Source organism: Ostrea edulis, chromosome 2 (genome assembly GCF_947568905.1).
Source record: "Ostrea edulis chromosome 2, xbOstEdul1.1, whole genome shotgun sequence".
Classification (NCBI taxonomy): Eukaryota; Metazoa; Mollusca; class Bivalvia; order Ostreida; family Ostreidae; genus Ostrea; species Ostrea edulis.
Window position 1 is genome coordinate 54,564,220 of NC_079165.1, and position 9,266 is coordinate 54,573,485.

Consider the following 9,266-nt stretch of genomic DNA (forward strand, 5'->3'; position numbering starts at 1 on the left):
GATTACACCTACAACATTGATTTTTGGAAACTCATTATTTTCAAAAAGAGAATTTTTGTTCTACAACAAGAGTTAAATTTCATTTTAATAACATTAATGAAATATGTTTAATTATTTATGGAAAACTCTGTTGGACTGGTAAATTTTCCTTATCGGAAAGTTAAATTCTAATAATCAGTCTCAGTATTTATTTTTGGATGTGTTAATAATAAATCTTAAAACACAAATACCCCCGAAAGTGTCCATACTGTAACTGTTGATATTAAGATTTATATCACACATATGATAAGGTGAAAATAACGAAGTGATCCATCTCATAACTTCTATAAGAAATCAAAAATTTAGAGTATACTATGGGCAAACAGGAGCCACATGACATACTAGAGGTGGGATCAGGTGTCTCAGAGGAGTAAGCAAATGCAATCCCTGTCAACTAGTCCAGGGCTTGAAGCTAACTTTTTATGTAACCATGCAGTCCAGCCAGACTGATGGGGTATAATTTCAACCAGTCCGCAGAAAATTTATCAGTCCAACAAAGTTTTCCAGAAATAGTTAAACATATTTCATTAATGTTATTAAAATGAAATTTAACTCAATATGCCTCAGACAATATTGTAACACTTGAATGTGGGATTTATTTTTACGAATCAGATTCATCTGATATATCAATACAGATCGAAGCTTGCCAAATGTGTGTATAAAATTTCATAAGTATATTTCCCAAAATGATGCTTTAGAAAATTAACCAGTCCCATCACACTCACTAAAACAAATGTATGTCAGTCCGCCAGACTTTTAACCAGTCACAGACTGATGGACATATGTTAATTTCAAGCCATGCTGGTCACACCGGCCATGAGCCCTTTATCTTTGTCAGGTAAGCAGGTCAAAAGTCAACATCGGTGTACAAAGAACAGGTTGTATTGGCAAACTAGATTGTGATAATGATCACAGATTTTGCTAAATTCATGACTTTAAACAAGACTATTGAAACTTATAACATGATCTTGTTGTAGTAATCACTTTGTACAGATTGGAAGACTGTTGTTTAATACACTAGTATGCTGAAAGAGAAATCTATCTATTTGAAGGAAGAATATTCTTGAGGTGGCTCATTGCAATATCTTATCTAATGGCTTGTTTAAAGGACACATCTCATGTTTTCAAAGATATACAAAATTATATGCATTTTCTCTTCCTTATGCTTATAGAAATTAATTCTAATAGTTCGTTCGCCAAAATATTGCGATAATTAACCACAATAAGGACTAAAATCTAAGCCCCGATTTCAAAAAGACTAGTTAATTAGTTAGGGGGCCAAGATTTGAACAAACTTAAATCTGCACTATGTTAGGAAGTTTTCATGTAAATCTCAGCTTTTCTGGCTCAGTGGTTCTTGAGAAGACGATTTTTAAACATCTTTCCTATATAAATTTGTATGTAAAACTTTGATTCCCCCTTGTGGCCCCATCCAACCCCTGGGGGCCATGATTTGAACAAACTTGAATCTGCACTATATCAAGAAGCATTCATGTAAATCTCAGCTTTTCTGGCTCAGTGGTTCTGGAGAACATTTTTAAAATGACCCCACCCTATTTTTGCACTTCTGTGATTATCTCCCCTTTGAAAGGAACATGGCCCTTCATTTGAACAAACTTGAAAGCTCTTCACCCAAGGATGCTTTGGGCCAAGTTTGGTTGAAATTGGCCCAGTGGTTCTGGAGAAGAAGTTGAAAATATAAAAGGTTTACAAACGGACAGACGGACAACCGTGATCAGAAAAGCTCACTTGAGCTTTCAGCTCAGGTGAGCCAAAAACTTGAATCTGCAATATGTCTGGAAGCTTTCATGTAAATATCAGCATTTCTGGCCAAGTGGTTCTTGAGAAGAAGATTTTAAAGGATTTGTTAGATATATTTGTATACAGTAAAACTTTGATCCCCTATTGTGGCCCCATACTACCTCCATGGGCCATTATTTTAACAAACATGAAACTGCATTATGTCAGGAAACTTTCATGTAAATATCATCTTTTCTGGCTCTGTGGTTCTTGTAAAGAAGAATTTATAAGATTTTTCCTATATATTTGTATACAACACTTTGATCCCCTATTGTGACCCCATCCTACCCACGGGGGCCATGATTTTAACAACAATGAATCTGCATTATGCATTGAAGATTTCATGTAAATTTCAGCTCTACTGGCCTAGTGGTTCTTAAGTAGAAGATTTTTGAATGACCCCACCTTATTTTTGCATTTTTGTGATTATCTTCCCTTTTGAATGGGCCATGTCCTTTCATTTGAACAAACTTGAAGCCGTTTACCCAAGAATGCTTTTGGACAAGTTGGATTATAATTGGCCCAGTAGTTCTGAAGAAGTAAAAACTGTAAAAAGTTTATAGACAGACGGACAGACAGACGACAGACAATAGACGATCAGAAAAGATCACTTGAGCTTTCAGCTCAGATAAGCTAAAAATATAAAAGCTCTATCTTAAATAGTTACAGATACTGATTATGTCCGTTTTTTAAATAGTATGTCAAAGTCACCAGATCAAACATGAATGTATCACACAGTTTTGTCATAAAGAATCTAATATACAAAAAATATAGCAACCCTACATCGAATACTTCTAAAGATATAACAGGTTACGCATTCTTAAAAGTACATCAAATTCAAAGGTCATAGTAGGAAAAGAAAGGTCTTGCCATAAGAAATCTATATAAACAAAATGATGTTCATTGATTCAGAAATGCTTTGATATTCATACAGGTTTATTTTAAGGTCTTGATTTCAAGGGCCTGGGTCTTTCCAATTGGGATAAATAGCGATATTTGCTTGAAATTGGGAAAAGCATTAATTCAAAGAAAAAAGGCGAAAAACAATCCAGAGTGCATTAAGGTATAATTGGACTCCTTCTGACTTTTAACATGTTCAATTTGACTTAAGCTTACCTCATTTAAATAAACATAGGTAAAAAAAAAAAAAAAAAAAAAAAAGGTTTACTTTGAATTATTGATTCTAAATTGTTATTAACAATTTTTAAGCAAATATTGTAACCTGAGGGCCTGTGAAGAAGATTTATGAATGCATGATTAGGCTACTACTCTGCTTGATTTGTTTTTATTGTTTGGGAATTTCTAAGAAAACATTGGGAAAAATACCTGCTTTTTAGCATTGGGAATGGGGGCTTATATCGGCCCCCTAATTGGACCTAAAAAATCCCTGTCATATCATTGGTATGATATCTTAACTGATCTGCATGGTCAAAATTACAATCTGCATGCACATGCACATCATTTTGATTGTATGACACTTAAACATCTGTATCTCTCTTGGGGATCCGGGTTAGAATAGGTGCTCAGTACCCCTTACTTGTCATAAGAGGCAACTAAATGGGGTAGTCCTTCAGATGAGACCGCAAAAACTGAGGTCCTGTGTCACAGCAGGTGTGGTACGATAAAGATCCCTCCCTGTTAGTGCTCAATGGTCATAAGCGCCGAGCATAGGCCTAAATTTTGCAGCCCTTCACCGGCAGGATGAAAAACAACATACAATCAATCTTGTGAATGAAATGAATGAGTTGATATTCACAGCTTAAAAGTAGATAATATGATTATCTATAGATTAGTGTACTATCAAATTCCAACTCGCATACAAGTGAGCATGTGCATTGTGCATACACCGTCTTTTAATGGTTCAAGTTACATGTAAATACAGTGTCATAAATTGTTCAAAATAAATTCTCCAGTTATATCAAAATAGATGGTTCTTCAGATCATGATATGTAGAATCAAAATGTATAATTTCGGTTCATTATTAAGAGTAGTAAAATTCTTTTCTGTTTTCCTATAACATCACAAAAAAATATTCTTTCAACAACAAACTTTGGACATTTAATCAATAATTGAATCTCATCACCTAATGAACCAGAGTTGCATTTGTTATAGATTAATCTCAGCGAGATTCGTCGAGGCTGGATATTTGGACTGACACCTCTTCCGAATCTCAGACCACTGTCACCAGTGTCACATAAAGTGATTCGGGAAATCTTGCCTGAGCTCCGGCCGCTTGTTGCGATTAAAATGGGTTAAATTGAATTTCTTGTCCGCTTCAACACTGTAATTGGGATAGACCAAATTGTTTACGCCGATTTTCTAGGTTTAAAGCAATAGAGTGATCCCAAAAGTCGACGTCTGATAAACATTATGATGAAAGGAGTACATTGTTATGGAAAGAAAATATGCTTTCGAAGTACATTAGAAGTAAATAACAATGTTTTGAATTTGTGTTATTTTCTTTTCAATGTTGCGTATAGGGCCTAGATCTATGCCAATATTCGATGAGGTCTATGTCATTTTGTTTTGGCATAGACCCCTGGTCTTTTTTTAACACTGTGATCACTGTTCGGTGCAATTCAAATATAAGATTTACACCCCCCCCCTTTAAATGACACAGCTAAAAATCCAAAACTTACCACTTCAGGCCACTGTGAGAATCCAAGGTCTAGGCATATATGGGGTTCCCTCCAAAAAATGGCGGCCAAGGGACATAACTTTCAGGTTTTCACCTATACATCATAGTGCTCCGTTACATTAATAAGTATATATTTATCTCGCGATTCGTGTTACATTCAATTCTATCCCTTGCTCAACATTTTAAAAAAAACATAGGCTAGAGAAAACGTAAAAATCACACAAGATAGAGAGCTCTGTAATAACATCATTGGTCTCGTGGTTGTCTGCTATCCTGCACTATCGTTGTTTCTATTTGTGAAGAGCTTCAACAAAGGGACATAATTTCAATTTACAGCCATGAGCAATGATTCTCAAACAGGCCTATATATACATATACAGTGACGGATTTAAGGGAGGGGCACTCAGTGGCGAATTTAAGAGGGTAATCACAAAATCTTTTTATTCATTGAATTATTTTTGTTGGGAGAACTTACATTTTTTTCTCAAAAAACCCTTGAAATTTGCATCATTTTATTAATTTCACTATATTTGAAATGACATAAAATAGTAAAAATGACTACATAAGAGACATATTTCAAGCCCTATAAAATCTGTAAAATCCAGGAGCTTCCAGGGGGCTCCTGTCTCATAAAGTTGCACCCCACCTCAATTCCTGGATCCGCCCTGGTACTAATATATAAAATTCAGTAACAGAAATAAAGGAGAGGTGAACATGATGATGAAGAAGCATTGCTACCACTTAAAACACTCTTTAAAAACGGAATTAAAAATGACAAACGAATTTAAAATGATTATTGCTATAAGGGTTTAATGCCTGACAAAAAATATCACATAGTTTTCATCACCCCCCCCCCCCCAACTCTATTTGATGAATGTTTAAAATAATGATAATCAATGTATGAACATTAATGTCGTTTCAAGGGTTTTTGAACACCTTCTCACCCTACCTATTTGAATTTAGATTTTTTACCTGACATTGTTCATCTTTACCTCTACCCAAAAAGAGTTAAACCATTCTCTCTCTCTCTCTCTCTCTTTCTCTCTCTATATATATATATCACATAAAAAGCAAGGAGGGAGTTGCAACCCCTTTCTAGCCCCATCAATACAGACCCGATCTCGTTAACAGCAACTAAAACGTCTTCCGTCCGATTGTGAAATGATTTCAAAAGTTCCCTACCTTATTCCAAATAAATCACTAGTTATGTAACCAATCGTTAGATGGTGGTACCATACTTTTGATCCCTCGTTGTCCCTTATTTAAAGGGGCATCGACACGATTTGAACTAACAATTTCGAAATTGTATTTTTTCCATTTTATTGTTTACAATGCCTAACTGAAGTATTTCTAAAGGTCATCCAAAATTGTATTATCAGTTGTTGAGTTACAAGTGAGATACAGCACTAACAATTCTTCGTTATGTAAACAAGGCCTGTGCCATGTTTCTTTTTAAAATATGTATTAATAGAAAATAGCATGTTTAAAACAAAATGATTTGTGCCAAACACTGGAAACTATCTAATTGTATTCATAATTATCTTGCAAATTGAAAAAAAAAAATGCTTTAAACGAAATTTTACTGGTATATATAGCTTAAATGTAAACAGGGCACGAACCTTTTTATACATAACAAAGAATTGTGAGCTCTGTATCTCACATGTACCTCGACAACTAACATTAAAAATTTTGCTGACTATTACAAATACCTTAGTTAGACATTCTAAACATTAAAAATGGGGGGGAAAAGATTTGAAAATGTTCATCTCAAATCGTGTCCATGCCCCTTTAAATAAGGGAGTGACCCTTAAAACATGATCTTGTTGAATTGTGTTTTTATTATCATCCACAACTGTTGTTCTACGGGCAACGTTTAATATATATATATATAAGCTTTACTAAACGTCTTCGTGTTTCATTTTTATTTTTTACATATATATATATATATATATATATATATATATATATTTATTAAAAGAAATAGAATAAACAGTACACAAAGTTAAAAATTTAACGCAAGCGCTTTCATTTTATAATCCTCAGGCGTTACATTTTAAAATAGTTTTGAAATGGTTTGACGTCATAAAGGCGTCCTAACATTTCACGTACATAACGACGCCATAAACGAATGAAGGGAAAAGGATTTTACGTTAAGCATATTATGACGTCATAGATAATAACAGTAAACATATTTTACAGTAAGCTATTGAGAGCCGGTTTTAAGGTAGAGACCGATAGCAACCACGTGATCAGTAAAAATCGTGTATTTTCACGTGAAATTATTTTTCGGAATTCCGTACATCGCCATAGAGTAGTTGAAAAACAAAAAGGGGTTCCGAAAGTACAAGTTGCTGTGACTGAATCGATGATTGAGAGGGTCGTCTCGACGAAAGATATAGAAATTTGGCCATAGTTTAGATTAGGAATACGTCAATGTAATAATAGTGGACTAAATGTTTCGTCCGTGCAGAATGGCACTTTTTACCTCACGAAATTCACCACCATGCATAGCTGCGCTACGTAAACAAAGTTGTTGATGTAGCGTGATCGTGGTGTCCGAGTGCTGCGAGTTTCAATACTGTTTATGTAGTCATTGAGAGTTTAAACAAAGTTTCTTCTGAGAAGAGGAATTCGATGGATGCATTCAACGTGGACAACGAAATCATAATTTCGTTTGGTAAGTGAAAAAAATGGCAAATTGAATTTGTATTCAACCCACTTTTCCTCTGCTATTTCACAACGCGATTTTATAATAACATCTATAAACGCACAATTTGGAGCTGTTTCATTTTTTGTGCATTTATGTATTCCATATGTGCCCAAAATATAACTCCTACATGTGCATGTAATTGTAAATGGATGTCATGTATATGCCAGATTTGAAAAAAAATAGGGCTCTCACAAGTTTGGGGGGGGGGGGGGGGGGTTGCACTAAAATTCTATTTGGTATAAATGATAGTACTTATAGTATCTTGAAATTTCATTGACCTAAGGGATATTTCAAATCTGGGGTTTCATGTTTCATACAAGCATGTAGGTCTACAAAACTTTATTTAAAATATTTGTAAAATCACAAGCCCCCCTCATAGGCAAATAAATGTATTGTATGAAAATAAGATATGGATGTCCTTCTCTTGACCCACACTCCGTAAAGGAGACAGGTCTGATAAATCTAGAGTTGACTTGTTTTGATATTATTAGAATGAACTGGCAGTTTATGAAAACATATCTGTCATCTCATATTGTAATATGATAATTATGATGTTTATTCACCTCATTAAGGACCCGGGGGTGGGAGGGTATGTACAGTTTAAATAGAAGGTAACTATAACAATATGAAATAAATAGCAATCATGCAGATGTACTACTACTGCAAGAGTTCACATTGCTGCACTGCACACATTTAACATACATGTAGTGTTACATATGTAATACTGATTTCAGACAAGATTTTAAAAATTAACATAATAAAATACATGTTATGTGTGTATTTTTCAATATATCAGCATTTTAAAGTTCACTAAACATGCATTGAGACACACGATTTTAAAATTGACATTGTCTGACACAGTATAATTAATGATTAATACTGACTGTGCAAATATTAATTATGATGATTTTTTTTCTAAGCATCATCCTAAGGACCAGTGCAAGTTGAAATGGGCTTCCAGCCAACAACTTCAACAGCAATTTGCCATGAAAATCAGCAAGAAAGGTACAATATTTTCTATCTTAGTAAGATAGAATTTTTCATTTTAACACCAGACATTTATAAAGACAATTCTTAGTATATTAGATATTCATCTTTTTTTCAATATTTGAATATACAGAATATATTTTTTATAACAGGTACTTCATTTACATTGATGATGTCATATCCCCTGGACCCCACAACTTCATAGGTTACAGAGAAAATTCAAGAACTTCTGCAAAATATGGGACTTGGATAGAATCAATAATGTATTTGTGAGCCCCGAGCAATGGATATATTGTGCAACATACTAAAGTGTGAATTTAATGGAAAACAAGTACATGTACTCATGTATTACATGTCTTTTTTAAAGACAATAATATTGTATAAATATAGAGGAAGTGTCATTGTTGATTATTCTAAGTTTTTGATATATCAAAATCAGTAAACATTTCTAAATGAAAATAAAATACCAATTTTATAACTTTAATCAATGTGTTTGAATTTCTCATTTTCTAAACCAACACCCCCCCCCCCCCCCCCCCCCCCCCCCCGTTACACACACTCAGTGCATATATACTGCCAAACGCTCAGCATCAGGTGTGAATGTCACTGGTCCTCGGAGATGACCATCAAAACGGATGCCCAGCGTCACAGTAGATGTGGCACGCTAAAGAACCCTCACTGCTCAATGGCCGTAAGCGCCCGAGCAAAGGCCTAAATTTAAAGCCGTTCACCGGTCTTGGTAACGTCTCCATATGAGTAAAAAATTGTCGAGAGAGACGTTAAACAAGATACAATCAATCAATCCATGGGTCGATTGGGTGGAAATCTTTCCATTGATATTAAATATAAAGTTGTTATTTAAACATATTTGGTGCACTATGCTGTATAATCATATCAATTTCTTATAATAGGTAATCGTGTCTGGTTATTATAAAAAAAATGTATGAAAAATAACTAAATATTAATGCAATCATTGTGAGTGCAAAAAGGTCAATCGCAAGAGCACATACATAAATGCATTGGCGGATATAATGGGTGGGGTGGGGGGCAACCGGCGCGAGCCCCCCTAAAATTTTCAAGTTTAAAGTAAAT

At 34.4% G+C, this 9,266-nt stretch overlaps 1 long non-coding RNA gene across 2 annotated transcripts; it reads left to right on the forward strand.

The window, feature by feature from the left end:
- The first annotated feature begins 6,458 nt into the window (after positions 1 to 6,458).
- LOC125679314 (uncharacterized) lies at positions 6,459 to 8,658 on the forward strand. 2 transcript variants are annotated; one of them, XR_007371777.2, is made up of 3 exons: positions 6,462 to 7,154; positions 8,108 to 8,192; positions 8,327 to 8,658. It is a non-coding gene; the product is annotated as an uncharacterized LOC125679314 (long non-coding RNA). The 2 variants fall into 2 exon arrangements; XR_008800062.1 differs by having other exon boundaries at positions 6,459 to 8,192.
- Positions 8,659 to 9,266: the final 608 nt, after the last annotated feature.